General features: G+C 45.1%; 1 pseudogene; it reads left to right on the plus strand.

Moving 5' to 3' along the window:
* Window positions 1–2,083: 2,083 nt before the first annotated feature.
* LOC118009010 lies at window positions 2,084–16,497 on the plus strand (annotated as a pseudogene).
* The last annotated feature ends 592 nt before the right edge of the window (window positions 16,498–17,089 follow it).

The following is a 17,089-nucleotide window of genomic DNA, read 5'->3' on the forward strand; positions in this document are numbered from 1 at the left end:
GGTGAGGCAGGAAAGGTGGCAGCTTTTATTCCCAACTACCTTAATTGCTGAGACTATTGGTGGTGTGAATCTCTCACCCCATCTATGGTTCACACTCCTCACTTCTACTCTATCTGGGACGAAGCCCTTCTCTTCCGATTTACTCAGACACGTGTTACTTTCATGTTGGGCTCCAATAGCAAAATAAGCCTGCTCAGAGGGACACAGGCCTGAGGCCTGAAAGAAATCTGGCTGTAAGCACCTAATGGAGTGAGGGGCCAGCTTTGGGGGATGGAGTCTCCTTTCCTCCTAAGTGTCACAGGAGACTAGTCCAGAATCTGGGACAGCCCTCTCCTACCTCTGCTCGTCTTCCACCAAATCTGGTAACTGACTTGTCAGGTCTTGGGCTTCAAAAGGGAGATGGGCACAGGCAGTAGGGTTTTATGAGCTCCATTTCCATTGGGAACTGGGTTAACTATTTACATCCTGATGATGTGGCAGAGTATTTGGGACACCCTCCCTCCGGCGGTTCCCTCCCTTTCTCTACCTGTGAGTCCTGGTCTGAATTCAAATGAGCTTCTTTCCCCCTTTTACCCCTTTACCACACTCTTGCCTCTCAACTCAAATGAGAGTCCTTGGACAGCTTACCCCCTCCAGAAAGCCTGCTTGAGTGGGACACTCAAGCTCCTCTTTGCTGTGAGAAGGGGGAGGCCTTTCACCAGGAGTTGGGAGACTTAAATGCTGACCTTCACCTTGGGGGCAATTGCTGTGCAACATCAGACCAGTCATTTCTCTTCCCAAGGAGATAGTATGAGATTATCTCTACATATCTCTCCAGCTCAGGTGGAAAGAGCCCTGTCTGTGCTGTCGAGTTGGCCAGGGCTGGAGCGGGGATAGGATTTCAGTCAGGGAGGTCCAGAGGAGGGTGCCCCGAGGTGCATAGGGAGAAGCTAGAGCAGAAGAAGGTTTGGGAACCCACTGTGGCTGGCTCTTTCTTTGCCTATTTTGACTAGAAGCTCCTCGAGGGCTGGGAGAATACTTTCTCTAGCTCATGACCTTCCACAGAGATTGGTCCAGGGTCGAATGGAGTGCCTGGGGTGTGGCACTCAAGAAAAATTTTAAGAAAATGATTTTCAAAATAGTGATGACTTTCACTAGAATACCAGCCTTGCTTAAAAAGGAAGAAGACAATACAGAAAGGACTGTACAATCACATTCTGCCTCTCCTTCCACCTCACACCCCCTCTCTCCCAGTGGGCCTAGGCTGGTCTAGTGGCCAAAGTGCACCACCTCCCAGCAGGGCTCCCAATCCATGTCACCGCAGGTTTTATGCGTTCAATATCTGATTCAGTTCAACACCTACGTATTGAGTTCTGGAATCAGTCTGCCTCGGTCAAAGTCTGCCTCTCCCCCTTCACTAGTTGCAGTATTTGGCAAAGCCCTTAATCTTTTGAACCTTAGTTTCTCCTTCTAAAAACTGAAGATAATGGTGATATCTACCTCATAGTGCTGCCGTGAGAATTAAATGAGATTATCTTTGTGAAGCACGTCACACACCCTGGAACACGGTGATCAGGCAGTAAACGTTAGGGTTGTGGGTGCTATTATTGCTGCTGGAGAAGGACATGGACTTAACATTCATCTTTATAAAATGCCAAGGGTGAAAATGAGTAGTTTCTTCCATTCTTTTGAGTGGTTTATATAACACCATAGTTAAGTAGCAAGGACAGATATCATTATCACCCCATTTGACAGGTGACAAAACAGAGGCTGAAAAGCCCACAGTCACGAAACTGGGAAGTAATGGAGCTGGAATGAAGAATGAAAGGTATACATCTTACATCCTACATCATTTCCACTACACCCTGGCTCTGTTTTCCTCCTTTGCCCGGACCGGATTAGGGGTGTTTGTACAATGGGTGGGGACTGATACTTAGGTACAGGATTCTAGGGTGAGGGAAACATCTCAGCCTGGGTCTGGAGAAGGAGCCCAACTGGGAAAGATCGCTGAGCCCTGCCAGTGCACGTGTGAGAGCTCAGGGGTACCAGGTGACTTCTGGCAGGCCTGCAGGGTCAGGGGGCAGAGGAGGTTGAAGGGCCCGAGATGGGGCCACGGGTCAGTGTGGTAACCTGCGTTTTCCTGGCCTGGGTGATAGGTGGTGAGAGGAGCCTGAGTCTAGAATATTCCCTCGGGCAGCTGCCCTCATAATTATGGAGTGACCAAAAGAAGGGACCAGTGTCCTTGGCCTGCCTGAGCATTTTCTAAAGGAAGTGCTGTTTCATTTCCCTGCAGAGGGGTTTGCAGCATTACAGGGCTTGATTGCCTGTATTATAAAAATAACACCTGCTCATTATTTCAAGAAATAATGGAAATATAGAAAGGTAAAAAAATTTTAAATCAACCATTATATGAAATAACTATTGTTGACACTTTGATATAGATATATAATACTTTGAACATATTTTTCTAAGGTATTTAGCTTTAGTCAGTTTTAAAAAATACATAGCTACATTCAGCCTCGATCTCCAATCTTATTCTAGGTCTTCTTTTTCTGTGCCTCGGACTTCATGGTCATATGGATTATTCAGTTTTGATTTCTCCTTTTCTCAGTTAACAAGAAAACAGAAAAAAATTTTGTTTGCATACAATTTGTAACCATCATTTAAATTATCTATATAATATTCCTTTTATGGATGCAGTTTATTTAACTATTTTCTATTCTTTTTTTCACATCTATTTTGGGAACACACACACTCACACACCTATTTGGCGGGGGGGGGGGCGGTTAGAGAAGCAGAAGCAACTCCCATCAACTATGGAAATCTCCATTGAATAGGTCTCGTTGAGTCACCATTCTTTCCAGATCACTTTCTAATCCATCAGTGTCACTGTCTGAAGGCTCTAGAAGATGTACCTGGAGTTTCAATACCACTCTGATAGAAACTAATAATGTTGAAATACCAATGGTTTCAGAAAATGCCTTATGTGAGAGCTTTTGGGATATAATCACACACACTTTGTATTGCCTAGGTCAACAGATAGTTGATAGATAAATAATAAGAAGAAAATCCTGCTAACTAAGTGATGATTATTTGACATACTGTTCCCAAGTAGATGGTAGTGTTTTTTTTCTTGTCACTTTCAGCTTCAAGAGAGCCAAACCCAAGAACTTATCCTTGGTCAGCTGCCAACTCCAGGAGATATGAGGGGATCCTTCTGCATCCCAGCAGAGGAACATTGAGACAGCCTCTTTCCACCTCTTCAGTATTACTCATGCTCCTTGAGTCACCATGAGCAGGCAGATCTATGCCTTGAGGTGTCAGAACAGGAGCTTTGGAGTGGCTTGGCCATCCTGCTGGGGGCGGGGGGGGGGGTGCAGAGAGGGGCAGAAAACTAACTGTTGGTCTGCAAGAGTGATGGCTGCTGCCAAGGCCACACCAGGCCAGGAGATTACAGTAGCGGGAGTCTTGTTAGTTTTGGTGGGAGCAGGAGCTTCTCCATCAGGATAGCTGTGGGTCTGGGCCAAGGCAGCAGCCTGGGAGCCATGGGGGTGGGTGTTTTGGGGTGGGCAGCCTCAGTAGGGTGAGCTTTGGCCTTGGTGGTGGTCTTGGGGGTGCTGGGGTTTGTATGTCCAGCAGTCTGCCTTGGGGGCATCTAAGAAGTTGTAATGAATCAAAGCTTTCTGGAGCCACTGGATGTGAGGATCAACCCTGAGGTCCAGGAGGTGAAGCAGCTGGAGCGACAGCAGATCAAGGAACTCAATGACAATTACACTTTCTTCACTGACAAGGTGAGTCTTCTTCCAGGTCTTTCTTCCAGGATGGAAATAGGCTAGTGGTTACCATATTGGATAGTACAGGTCTAGATTATCTGAGGTCAACTAGCCCAGTCCCTGTCTTTTAAAATTGGCCCTGGTGGAAGGTACCCACTCTATTCTTCCTGTTCTCCAAGCCTCCCTAGGAGATTGGATCTGACCCTCAGCTACCTGTCACCACTGCGTCAAACTATGGCCTTATGTTCTCACCCTTAAATAAAGGCAATCTATTCTGCATGTATAGTAAATCAAAACAGGCTGGCAGGTTCATTCTCAACGAAGTCAAAATGGCCAATAGGTATCTTGTAAGTGGACACATTGACTTTGGCAAATGGTTTCTTCCCCATAAGTTGCCACGTGATTCTGGGTCTTGGAGTTTCTCTCCAGCAGCCCAGCATTTCCACTCTCAAAGCCAATGAGTGGAGACCACAAAAACCAGATGTTGTCTAGTTGATGGGCTCTGGAAAAAGAGCATGGGGCCAATGCAAATGATTTGACCAGGTGATTTTTAAATTCTGTTGGCGAGGTTGAGAGTGGTGAACTATATTCATAGCCTGGAGGAGTCCTGACCTTCAGATCTCATCCAGTCTTAGCGCCAAAAGGAGGCCAGACTTCTTATACTAGCTACACCAAACAGCAATCTTGGATTGAGGTTTACTCTGAGTAGCCCTGGGGAAGATGAGGCGTGCAGGAAGATTGCATCTTGAGTTTGTGCCAATGGGACGCTCAGGATTGTCTGGGGGGAATGCTGTAGTTCTGCCCAACCCCACCCTTCTCAGGGTGCTCTTTCTTAGGGAGGGGCAAATATGGGTCAGCACTATTGCATAGACTTGGAGCTGGGAAAAAAATAGGGAGAAGCCAGTAAGAAGTAAAGTAGAATTGGTGAATGTGCCCAGAGCTCTGGATTTAGGGCCGTCTTACCACTATAGATGGTGTACTAAGGAGCTATTTTCTCGGGGTGCCTGGGTGGGCTCAGGGGTTTAGGCATCTGCCTTTGGCTCAGGTCATGATCCCCGAATCCTGGATTGAGCCCTACATTGGGCTCCCTGCTCAGCAGGGAGCTTGCTTCTCCCTCTCCCTCTGCCCCTCCTCCCACTCGTGCTTGCTCTCTCTCTCAAATAGATAAATAAAATCTTTTAAAAAAGGAGGTATTTTCTTTCCTGATGACTGTAGTTGATAACACTGTATTGTGTAATTGAAATGTGCTAAGAGAGTAGAACTTAAGTCTCTAGCTCTCTGTCTCTCTCTCACACATACACATACACACACACACACAATAACTATGTGATGTGATGGATGTGTTCATTAACTCAACTGTGGGAGCCTTTTCACAATGTATACATAAATCATTATGTTGTACACTATCAATATATTACCATTTATTATATCTCAATTATACCTCTATAAGACTGAAAAAAATGTGGGAAATTGTATGGGGCTCCTGCTTGATTAAAGCTCCAGCTTGGGAGGGGCGGAGCAAGATGGCAGAAGAGTAGGAGACCTAAATTTCATCTGGTCTCAGGAATTCAGCTGGATAGGGATCAAACCATCCTGAACACCTACAAACTCAACAGGAGATCGAAGAAAAGAATAGCAACAACTCTCTGAACAGAAAAGCGACCACTTTCTGGAAGGTAGGACGTGCGGAGAAGTGAATCGGAGGCAATCTTTGGGAAGATAGATGGCGGGGGAGGGGGACTCCGTTGGCCGCTTCTGGCAAGTGATAGAGCTGCGGAGCACAAAATCGGAACTTTAAGAAGTCGGCTCCACTGAGGGACATCACTCCAGTTGCTAAGCGGGGGCTGGAACCCTCGTGGGACAGTGTGGTCTCAGGAGCCTCGGGGTCACAGAAAGATTGGGGGTGCCTGAGTGTGGCAGAGCTCCCAGGTATTGGAGCGGGGAAGCCAGCTGCAGAGACGGAGCCGGGGCGTGGGCTCTCAGCTCGGGGTTGCCATAAACTGTGATCCGCGGCACAGTCGGGCCACTGCTCCTCCAGCAGGGACCCAACAAGCGGCAGATCCGGGGAGACTCCCCTTCCTCCCCCGGGAGGAGCAGCGCGTAGCGCACCGCAGGGATCTGCTGGGTTTGGAGACTCCACATGGGGTCGGGTGCCAGAGATAGAAACACGCGGTCACAGGCCGGGTGAGCACGGAGTGCAGCTGGAGACCAGGGAGACGGGAGTGACTGATGGCTTTTCTCTGGGGGCGCACTGAGGAGTGGGGTCTCAAGTTCTCGGCTCCTCGGGGGCAGAGACTGGGAGGCCGCCATTTTTACTCTCCACCTCCAAAGCTGTAGGGAAAGCTTGCAGGGAACAAAAGCTCTGGAGAGCAAACCCAAGCAGATTACTTAGCCCGGATGGGCAAGGGTGGGGCAATTCTGCCTCCGGCAAAGACGTTTGGGAACCACGGCAACAGGCCCCTCCCCCAGAAGATCAGCGAGAACAGCCAGCCAAGACCAAGTTTACCGATCAATGAGAATGGCAGAACTCCAGCGCTAGGGGAACAATGCACATAGAATCCATGGCTTTTTTTTTACCATGATTCTTTAGTCTTTCAAAGTTAATTTTTTTAAACTTTTTTTTTTGAATTTTTCTTTTTCCCTTTTTCAACCAACCTCTTATCAATCCCTTTTTTAAAAAACATTTTTATTTTTCATTTTTAGAGTCATATTCTATCCCTTCATAGTAGTTACCCTTATTTTTGGCATATATATATATATAAGTTGTTCTCTCTTTAAAATTTTGAGATAGTTTCTTCTAACAGATCAAAATATACCCTAAATCTCTAGTGTATGGTTTTGTTCTACTCTCCTGCCTGATCATATTCTCTCCCTTTTTTTCTTTTTTTTTTAATCCTCTTCTTTCTTCAACCAACTTCTTATCAATTCCTTTTATAAAATTTTTCATAATTTTCATCTTTACAGTCATATTCCATCCCTTCATTATATCAACCCTCATTTTTGTACATATATAAGTTTTTCTTTCTTCAAAATTTTGGGAGGCACTTTCTTCTAACAGACCAAAATACACCCAAAATCTAGTGTGTGGCACCAGCCTGATCATATTTGATCATATTCTGTTTCTTTTTTGTTTTGTTCTGTTTTTGTTTGTTTTTATCTTTTTCTTTTTTCTTTTTTTCTTTTTTCTTTCTTTCCCTTTCTTTTCCCCTGGCTTCAGGTCTTTTCTGATTTGTTTAGAGTATATTTTCTGGGGACGTTGTTACCCTGTTAGCATTTTGTTCTCTCATTAATCTATTCTCTTCTGGACAAAATGACAAGATGGAAAAAATCACCTCAACAAAAAGAACAAGAGGTAGTACCGACTGCCAGGGACCTACTCAATATGGACATTAGTATGATGTCGGATCTAGAGTTCAGAATCATCACTTTAAAGATACAAGCTGGGCTTGAAAAAAGCATGGAAGTTATTAAAGAAACCCTTTCTGGAGAAATAAAAGAACTAAAATCTAACCAAGTCGAAATCAAAAAGACTATTAATGAGGTGCAATAAAAAATGGGGGCACTAACTGCTAGGATAAATGAGGCAGAAGAGAGAATCAGTGATATAGAAGACCAAATGATGGAAAATAAAGAAGCTGAGAAAAAGAGAGATAAACAACTACTGGATTATGAGGGCAGAATTCGAGAGATAAGCGATACCATAAGGCAAAATAACATTAGAATAATTGGGATCCCAGAAGAAGAAGAAAGAGAGAGAGGGGCAGAAGGTATATTGGAGCAAAATATAGCAGAGAGCAAATTAAAGCAAATTAATCCTTCCCCCCTTAATTTGGGGAAGGAAACAGGCATCAAAATCCAGGAAGCACAGAGAACCCCTCTCAAAATCAATAAAAATAGGTCAACACTCCGACATCTAACAGTAAAACTTACGAGTCTCAGAGACAAAGAGAAAATCCTGAAAGCAGCTCGGGAGAAGAGATATGTAACCTACAATGGTAGAAACATTAGATTGGCAACAGACCTATCCACAGAGACCTGGCAGGCCAGAAAGGACTGGCATATATTCAGAGCACTAAATGAGAAAAATATGCAGCCAAGAATACTATATCCAGCTAGGCTGTCATTGAAAATAGAAGGAGAGATCAAAAGCTTCCAGGACAAACAAAAACTAAAGGAATTTGCAAACATGAAACCCTACAAGCCCTACAAGAAATATTGAACGGGGTCCTCTAAGCAAAGAGAGAGCTTAAGTGCAACATAGACCAGAAAGGAACACAGACAATATACAGTAACAGTCACCTTACAGGCAATACAATGGCACTAAATTCATATCTTTCAATAGTTGCCCTGAATGTAAATGGGCTAAATGCCCCAATCAAAAGACACAGGCCATCAGATTGGATAAAAAAACAAGACCCATTGATATGCTGTCTGCAAGAGACTCATTTTAGACCCAAAGACACCCCCAGATTGAAAGTGAGGGGGTGGAAAACCATTTACCATGCTAATGGACACCAAAAGAAAGCTGGGGTGGCAATCCTTATATCAGACAAATTAGATTTTAAACCAGAGACTGTAATAAGAGATGAGGAAGGACACTATATCCTACTTAAAGGGTCTATCCAACAAGAAGATCTAACAATTGTAAATATCTATGCCCCTAACATGGGAGCAGCCAATTATATAAGACAATTAATAACAAAAGCAAAGAAACACATTGACAACAATACAATAATAGTGGGGGACTTTAACACCCCCCTCACTGAAATGGACAGATCATCTAAGCAAAAGATCAACAAGGAAATAAAGACTTTAAATGACACACTGGACCAAATGGACTTCACAGACATATTCAGAACATTCCATCCCAAAGCAACAGAATACACATTCTTCTCTAGTGCCCATGGCACATTCTCCAGAATCGATCACATCCTAGGTCATAGATCAGGTTTCAATCGGTACCAAAAGATTGGGATCATTCCCTGCCTATTTTCAGACCACAGTGCTTTGAACCTAGAACTCAATCACAAGAGGAAAGTCAGAAAGAACTCAAATACATGGAGGCTAAAGAGCATCCTACTAAAGAGTGAATGGGTCAATCAGGAAATTAAAGAAGAATTTAAAAAGTTCATGGAAACCAATGAAAATGAAAACACAACTGTTCAAAATCTTTGGGATGCAGCAAAGGCAGTCCTAAGAGGAAAGTATATAGCAATACAAGCCTTTCTCAAGAAACAAGAAAGGTCTCAAGTACACAACCTAACCCTACACCTAAAGGAGCTGGAGAAAGAACAGCAAATAAAGCCTAAACCAAGCAGAAGAAGAGAAATAATAAAGATCAGAGCAGAAATCAATGAAATAGAAACCAAAAGAACAGTAGAACAGATCAACGAAACTAGGAGCTGGTTCTTCTTTTTTTTTCTTTAAGATTTTATTTATTTATTTATTTGACAGAGAGAGACACAGTGAGAGAGGGAACACAGCAGGGGGAGTGGGAGAGGGAGAAGCAGGCTTCCTGCAGAGCAGGAAGCCCGATGCGGGGCTCGATCCCAGCACCCTGGGATCCAGACCTGAGCTGAAGGCAGACACTTAATGACTGAGCCACCCAGGTGCCCCTAGGAGCTGGTTCTTTGAAAGAATTAACAAGATTGATAAACCCCTGGCCAGACTTATCAAAAAGAAAAATGACCCAAATCAACAAAATCATGAATGAAAGAGGAGAGATCACAACCAACACCAAAGAAATACAAACAATTATAAGAACATATCATGAGCAACCCTATGCCAGCAAATTAGATAACCTGGAAGAAACGGATGCATTCCTAGAGATGTATCAACTACCAAAACTGAACCAGAAAGAAATAGAAAACCTGAACAGACCTATAACCACTAAGGAAATTGAAGCAGTCATCAAAAATCTCCCAAAAAACCAAAGCCCAGGGCCAGATGGCTTCCCAGGGGAATTGTACCAAACATTTATTTTTTTTATTTATTTGAGACAGAGAGAATGAGAGACAGAGAGCATGAGAGGGAGGAGGGTCAGAGGGAGAAGCAGACTCCCTGCTGAGCAGGGAGCCTGATGCGGGACTCGATCCCAGGACTCCAGGATCATGACCTGAGCCGAAGGCAGTCGCTTAACCAACTGAGCCACCCAGGCGCCCTGTACCAAACATTTAAAGAAGAATTAATACCTATTCTTCTGAAACTGTTCCAAAAAATAGAAATGGAAGGAAAACTTCCAAACTCGTTTTATGAGGCCACCATTACCTTGATCCCCAAACCAGACAAAGACCCCATCAAAAAGGAGAATTACAAACCAATATCCTTGATGAACATGGATGCAAAAATTCTCACCAAAATACTAGCCAATAAGATCCAACAGTGCATTAAAAGGATTATTCACCATGACCAAGTGGGATTTATCCCTGGGCTGCAAGTTTGCGTCAACATCCGCAAATCAATCAACATGATACAATACATTAACAAAAGAAAGAACAAGAATCATATGATCCTCTCAATAGATGCAGAAAAAGCATTTGACAAAGTACAGCATCCTTTCTTGATCAAAACTCTTCAGAGTGTAGGGATAGAGGGTACATACCTCAATATCATAAAAGACATCTATGAAAAACCCACAGTGAATATCATTCTCAATGGGGAAAAACTGAGAGCTTTCCCCCTAAGGTCAAGAATATGGCACGGAGGTCCACTATCACCACTGCTATTCAACATAGTATTAGAAGTCCTAGCCGCAGCAATCAGACAACAAAAAGAAATAAAAGGCATCCGAATCGGCAAAGAAGAAGTCAAATTCTCACTCTTTGCAGATGATATGATACTCTATGTGGAAAACCCAAAAGACTCCACCCCAAAACTGCTAGAACTCATACAGGAATTCAGTAAAGTGGCAGGATATAAAATCAATGCACAGAAATCAGTGGCATTCCTATACACCAACAACAAGACAGAAGAAAGAGAAATTAAGGAGTCGATCCCATTTGCAATTGCACCCAAAACCATAAGATACCTAGGAATAAATCTAACCAAAGAGGCAAAGTTTCTGTACTCAGAAAACTATAAAATACTCATGAAAGAAATTGAGGAAGACACAAAGAAATGGAAAAACGTTCCATGCTCATGGATTGGAAGAACAAATATTGTGAAGATGTCAATGCTACCTAGAGCAATCTACACATTCAGTGCAATCCCCATCAAAATAACATCCACTTTTTTCATAGACATGGAACAAATAATCCTAAAATTTGTATGGAACCAGAAAAGACCCGAATAGCCAGAAGAATGTTGAAAAAGAAAAGCAAAGCTGACGGCATCACAATTTTGGACTTCCAGCTCTATTACAAAGCTGTCATCATCAAGACAGTATGGTACTGGCACAAAAACAGACACATCGATCAATGGAACAGAATAGACAGCCCAGAAATGGACCCTCAACTCTATGGTCAACTCATCTTTGACAAAGCAGGAAAAATGTCCAAAGGAAAAAAGACAGTCTCTTCAACAAATGGTGTTGGGAAGATTGGACAGCCACATGCAGAAGAATGAAACTGGACCATTTCCTTACACCACACACAAAAATAGACTCAAAATGGTTGAAAGACCTCAATGTGAGACAGGAGTCCATCAAAATCCTAAAGGAGAACACAGGCAGCAACCTCTTCGACCTCAGCTGCAGCAGCTTCTTCCTAGAAACATCGCCAAAGGCAAGGGAAGCAAGGGCAAAAATGAACTATTGGGACTTCATCAAGATAAAAAGCTTTTGCACAGCGGAAGAAACAGTTCACAAAACCAAAAGACAACCACAGAATGGGAGAAGATATTTGCAAATGACGTATCAGATAAAGGGCTAGTATCCAAAATCTATAAAGAACTTATCAAAAAAAAAAAAAAAGAACTTATCAAACTCAACACCCAAGGAACAAATAATCCAATCAAGAAATGGGCAGAAGACATGAACAGACATTTCTCCAAAGAAGACATCCAAATGGCCAACAGACACATGAAAAAGTGCTCAACATCACTTGGCATCAGGGAAATCCAAATCAAAACCTCAATGAGATACCACCTCACACCAGTCAGAATGGCTAAAATTAACAAGTCAGGAAACGACAGATGTTGGCGAGGATGTGGAGAAAGGCGAACCCTCCTACACTGTTGGTGGGAATGCAAGTTGGTGCAGCCACTCTGGAAAACAGTATGGTGTTTCCTCAAAAAGTTGTAAATAGAGCCACCATACGATCCAGCAATTGTACTACTGGGTATTTACCCCAAAGATACAAATGTAGTGATCCGAAGGGGTACGTGCACCCCGATGTTTATAGCAGCAATGTCCACAATAGCCAAACTGTGGAAAGAGCCAAGATGTCCATTGACAGATGAATGGATAAAGAAGAGGTGGTATATATATACAATGGAATATTATGCAGCCATCAAAAGGAATGAGATCTTGCCATTTGCAATGACGTGGATGGAACTGGAGGGTGTTATGCTGAGCGAAATAAGTCAATCAGAGAAAGACATGTATCACATGACCTCACTGATATGAGGAATTCTTAATCTCAGGAAACAAACTGAGGGTTGCTGGAGTGGGGGATGGGGTGTGAGGGATGGGGTGGCTGGGTGATAGACACTGGGGAGGGTATGTGCTATGGTGAGCGCTGTGAATTGTGCAAGACTGTTGAATCACAGATCTGTACCTCTGAAACAAATAATGCAATGTATGTTAAGAAAAAAAGAAAAGAAGAAGATAGCAGGAGGGGAAGAATGAAGGGGGGGAAATCGGAGCTGGAGACAAACCATGAGAGACGATGGACTCTGAAAAACAAACTGAGGGTTCTAGAGGGGAGCGGGGTGGGAGGATGGGTTAGCCTGGTGATGGGTATTAAAGAGGGCACGTTCTGCATGGAGCACTGGGTGTTATGCACAAATAATGAATCATGGAACACTACATCTAAAACTAATGATGTAATGTATGGTGATTAACATAACAATAAAAAGATTAAAAAAGAATTAACTTGTACCTCCCCTGGGGGGGAAAAATTTACAAAAAAAAAAAAAAAAAGCTCCAGCTTGGGAAAAAAATTAAACTAAACTATTCTCTTCCTTCATGGCCTGACAAGGGTTGCTGGGCTAAAAGTTGGGAACAGGAGTTGAGGGATGAGTAGGGGAGGAGGCTCACTGTAGAAGGACAGTGTCTCATGAGCTTTACCAAAAAGGTGCTCAACACATTCAAGGTACTGATTGTTAATTAATTCTTCTCTTTTGCTACTTACTGTCATTGTCACTTGCAATGTCATGAAAACAGAGAAGTAGGGAAAAGGGAATATTTTTGTCCACATCAGGTAACTATGTGGCTATTTGGTAAAAGAATATTTCCGAGAGTGAGTTTTTTGCTGGCTCATTGATATGTCTCTTTCTGACCTCTTCCCAAATGATGCAGGCCAATAATTCTCAAACTTTGATGCCAATAATAATCAAGGAGGGAACTTGGTAAACATTCAAAGGCCCAGACCCTATCCTACATTAGGAAACCTGGACCTCTGTATAAACATGCTTAAAATCTCTTCAAATAATAGGGCTAACTAACCTCTATCCATAGCATGTTGGGAATTAACACTAAACTGGAGTCACTTGTCACTCTCTCCAGGCTCAAGCCCACTGTGGCTGTCCCCTGGGCCTGAGCCCTTGGACTTACTAGTTCCAGGTGTGGTTCCTGGAGCAGCAGAAGCAGGTGCTGGAAACAAGGTGGGAGCTGCTGCAGCTGGGTGTCAGATCCCGCACCACTAGCCTGGAGCCCAACTTTGAGGGCTATGTCGGCAACCTCAGGAGGCAGATGGACAAGTTCACAGCAGAGAAGATGAGGCAGGCAGCAGAGCTGGAGATCACCCAGGATGCCATGAGGGAATATGAGAAGAAGTGAGTGGCGGGGGAAGGTGGGACAGTTGGTGTTGGGCCAAAATATGTGTGGCTCCCAAGTCTGGTGTGAGAGTAGTGCTAGGGCATAGAATTGGCCTCTCCAGGAACTTGTGGGGTCTTTTTCTGTTTGTTTTCTTCTTGTGAATCTGCTTGTGGATGTACGTTCAGAGTGTAGGACAGCAGAGAAAAGGGAATGTCTTGAGTCGTAACAATCTCCTTATCCACAAACTGCCACCAGATACAAAGTGGAGGTCAAGAGTAGGACAAAGGCTGAGAGTGACTTTGTGGTGCTGAAGAAGCGGGGAGGCAGCTGGCTTTGTCCCCCAGGGCTCAGTTCTGGTACTCTCTCCAGGCTGCTCTGCACTGGGCTCAGTTTCCTCCACTGTGAAGCATCCCCAGCCACAGCTAACTGCCAAGTTAGCACTGGGTTGTGGGCAAGACTGTGAGAAGTGGTACGAATGAAGGCTATTCTGATTTCTGTCTCAAAAGTCCTGTTTTCAACTTCTTGAAGATATCAAACCCACCTGGTATTGTCCCCACTCTGTTAGTCTCCCCCAGTGCCTGCCCTATCGATGTCACTCCCCTCCCCCCGGCATCTTGAGGCCACTGGGCCCACTGCCTCCTTTCTTTCAGGATGTGGACAGTGCCTACTTGGTCAGGGTGGACCTCGATGCCCAAGTGGACACTCTGCAGCAGGAAACTGAGTTCCTCCAGGTCTTCTCTGCTGCTGTAAATTTGGGGTCTAAGCTCCCTGGCAGTCCCTGGGATGGTTGGAGAACTGAGAAAGAGAGAAGTTTCCCCGGGCTGCCCCTGAGCTTCTGCATGGCTGCTGGTGAGGTGGCTCTGGGAACCCCTAAATGTGGGTGCTGAGCATTTCTAGAAGACTGATCCCTGTTCTGCTGTGCAGGAGCTGGCCCAGGTGCAGCAGCCAGTCAATGACACCAACATGGTACTTTCCATGGACAACAACTGGCATCTGGACAGCATCCTCTTTGAGGTCAAGGCCCAGTATGAGGAGATTGCCCAGAGTAGCAAAGCTGAGGCTGAGGCCCTACCAGACTAAGGTGCCCACCTGGAGAACCGTCTTGTGCTGGGGTTGTGCTCAGGGGGCATATAGGATCCCCACTCCTGCCAATAGAGATTGATCTGCTCCTTTGGCTTATGGTTGGTAGGGCCATCTGACCTCATATGTCCTGTCCCGGAGATTAGTGGGGAAGGAACCTGTGAAAGTCTCTGGCTCAGCCACCACTGGAAGTGGGTCTTGCCATTCCTATGTTGGGGGAGTTAACCCAACTCTGCAGACCCAGATGCATTTAGAGACACCACAGTAACTTACAACCCTGCACAGCCAGCTCTTCAATCCATGCATCGTGGTAGCCAGTGTCTCACCCAGGCTGGCTTCTTTCTACCAGCACCTGTTCCCACTGCCTTCCCTCCCGCACATCTGTGGGAGCACATCTTCAGGGAGCCTGATCTTCCCAGTACCCACCTGAGTGGAATATGGTTGAAGGCAGTTCCTTAACAGGAATAATGATTCCAGGTCCACACATGAAATAGTTGCTGCCTTCTTCCTACTGTGGGTTGCCTGTTGGCTATCTCTCCTGTCAGGGTCTGGCTGGGAAGGATAGACCAAAGGTGTATTCCTGCCCAAGATTTGGTTCTGTGATCTTTGGTAGTTGCATACCTAGGCTGGGTAGGATGTTTTCTTTTCTCAGCCAGACCCTGCTTTCCCAGCAGATAGGAATGTGTCTCCTCTATGGGTTGGTTTCAGCCACAATGACTAGACTGTGCAGAGCACATGAGTCCTGGTTAAGTGAAGCTTAGAGGTCTGGGGTGAGTTGTTTGGCTCTCTCTGTGCTGCTTTTCACTCCTGCCTTTTCCTGGTTCTAGTGCCAGGAGCTCCAGGCCACTGCATGAAGAAAGGGTGATGACCTCAAAGTGATTAAGATGGAGGTCAGTGAGCTTCCAGAGACTTTAAGCGGAAATCACCAATCTCAAGAAGCAGGTACGGCACCAACTTGGCAGTGGAAGCTTTTGAGGGGGCGGAGTTAAGAAAGATTATTTTATTTCTTTATTTTTCTATATTTGCACATCTTCCATAATAAATTATGAAGGTGGGCAAAAGAGAAGCACAGCAAGGGGGTTGGTATATGGTCTTCCATGCCCCACTTACTGTCTGCTGATGGCTTTTGTCAGAGCACTGCCCCCTGCAAGGCACCATCCTGGAGGCAGAGCAGAAGGGTGAGGTGAGCCTCAAAGACATCCAGGATAAGCTGGCTGAGGTGGAGGCCACCCTGCAGCAGGCCAAGGAGGACATGGCCTGGCTGCTGTGTGACTACTGGGAACTGCTGGGAGCCGAGCTGGTCTTGGATATAGAGATCACCACTTACCACAAGCTTCTGGAGGGTGAGGAGAACAGGTAGGTGACCCAGGGGGCAGAGAATGTGTGAGTGTCCATCAGTAGTGACCCTGTGTCAACCTTCCCATCTGTATCATGGACAGTTAATTAACTCACTTATTCCTGAAACATCACCTGAGCTTTGTCAGTGGTGGGGAAGGAGGTGTCTGGTCAGGGCCTTTGTCCAGAGTGCACATGAGTAGTGCAGGTCCTGGCCCATATGCTGGAGTCCCTAACTCCTCCAAAATTTCCCTCTGAACCTCTGGACCAAAGGACAAAGTGGGGAGATCTCCCTGTCATTGAGAAAGACAGAGGAAAAAGAGTTTTCCTTAGCTTTGTTCAGTCTAGGTATGGCTGGCCTGAGCTGTAGCTGGGGAAAGGGTAGAGAAGGAGTCTTGGGAGGAGGGGGATGAGGAGAGAGTATTAGTTGTGGGAGTCCAGGAATAATGGCAATGAGCCCACCGAGAGTCAAAATTGTGGGCAGGGGAAACTGAGGACAGCTGCCCTTGTGACTCCAGGTGGGAACTGATGCAGTTCAGGAACCCAAGTATTTTCCAGAGTGAGACTAAATTACACATTTTATGGATCACACCTAGGGTATCCTTCCTCTGGAAATTGTTCTCCTCTGAGCCCCTGTCAGAGGATTTACTGATTATTCTGATTGTTTTCATGCCAACAGGCTGTCTGGAGAAGTCACTGACAATGGGAGCTACTGTGAGTAATGAGGAGTTCTCCTTTGCTGGTGAGTCAGGAGTCACCCCTGACCTTTCCTGAGATAAGGAGGGAGGAGCTCTCAGCTAGGAGGCTGGGGACCTGCAGCCATGGCCTCACTCTGTGGGCACTGGCTGTGTAGTCTTGCACTGGTTGCTCCTTATCTCATGGGCCACAAGACCAGGAGGGGATTTAGTAGAGGAGGTCAAATTTTCCTTTGCATCAAGGATCTCATGCTTGTCTCCAGGTGGAGGAAGCAGAGATCCTGCTGTTAGGAACCCCTGAGTCTGGTGTG

This window comes from Mirounga leonina, unplaced genomic scaffold (assembly GCF_011800145.1).
Source record: "Mirounga leonina isolate KUSES-001 unplaced genomic scaffold, KU_Mleo_1.0 Mir_126, whole genome shotgun sequence".
Taxonomy (NCBI): Eukaryota; Metazoa; Chordata; class Mammalia; order Carnivora; family Phocidae; genus Mirounga; species Mirounga leonina.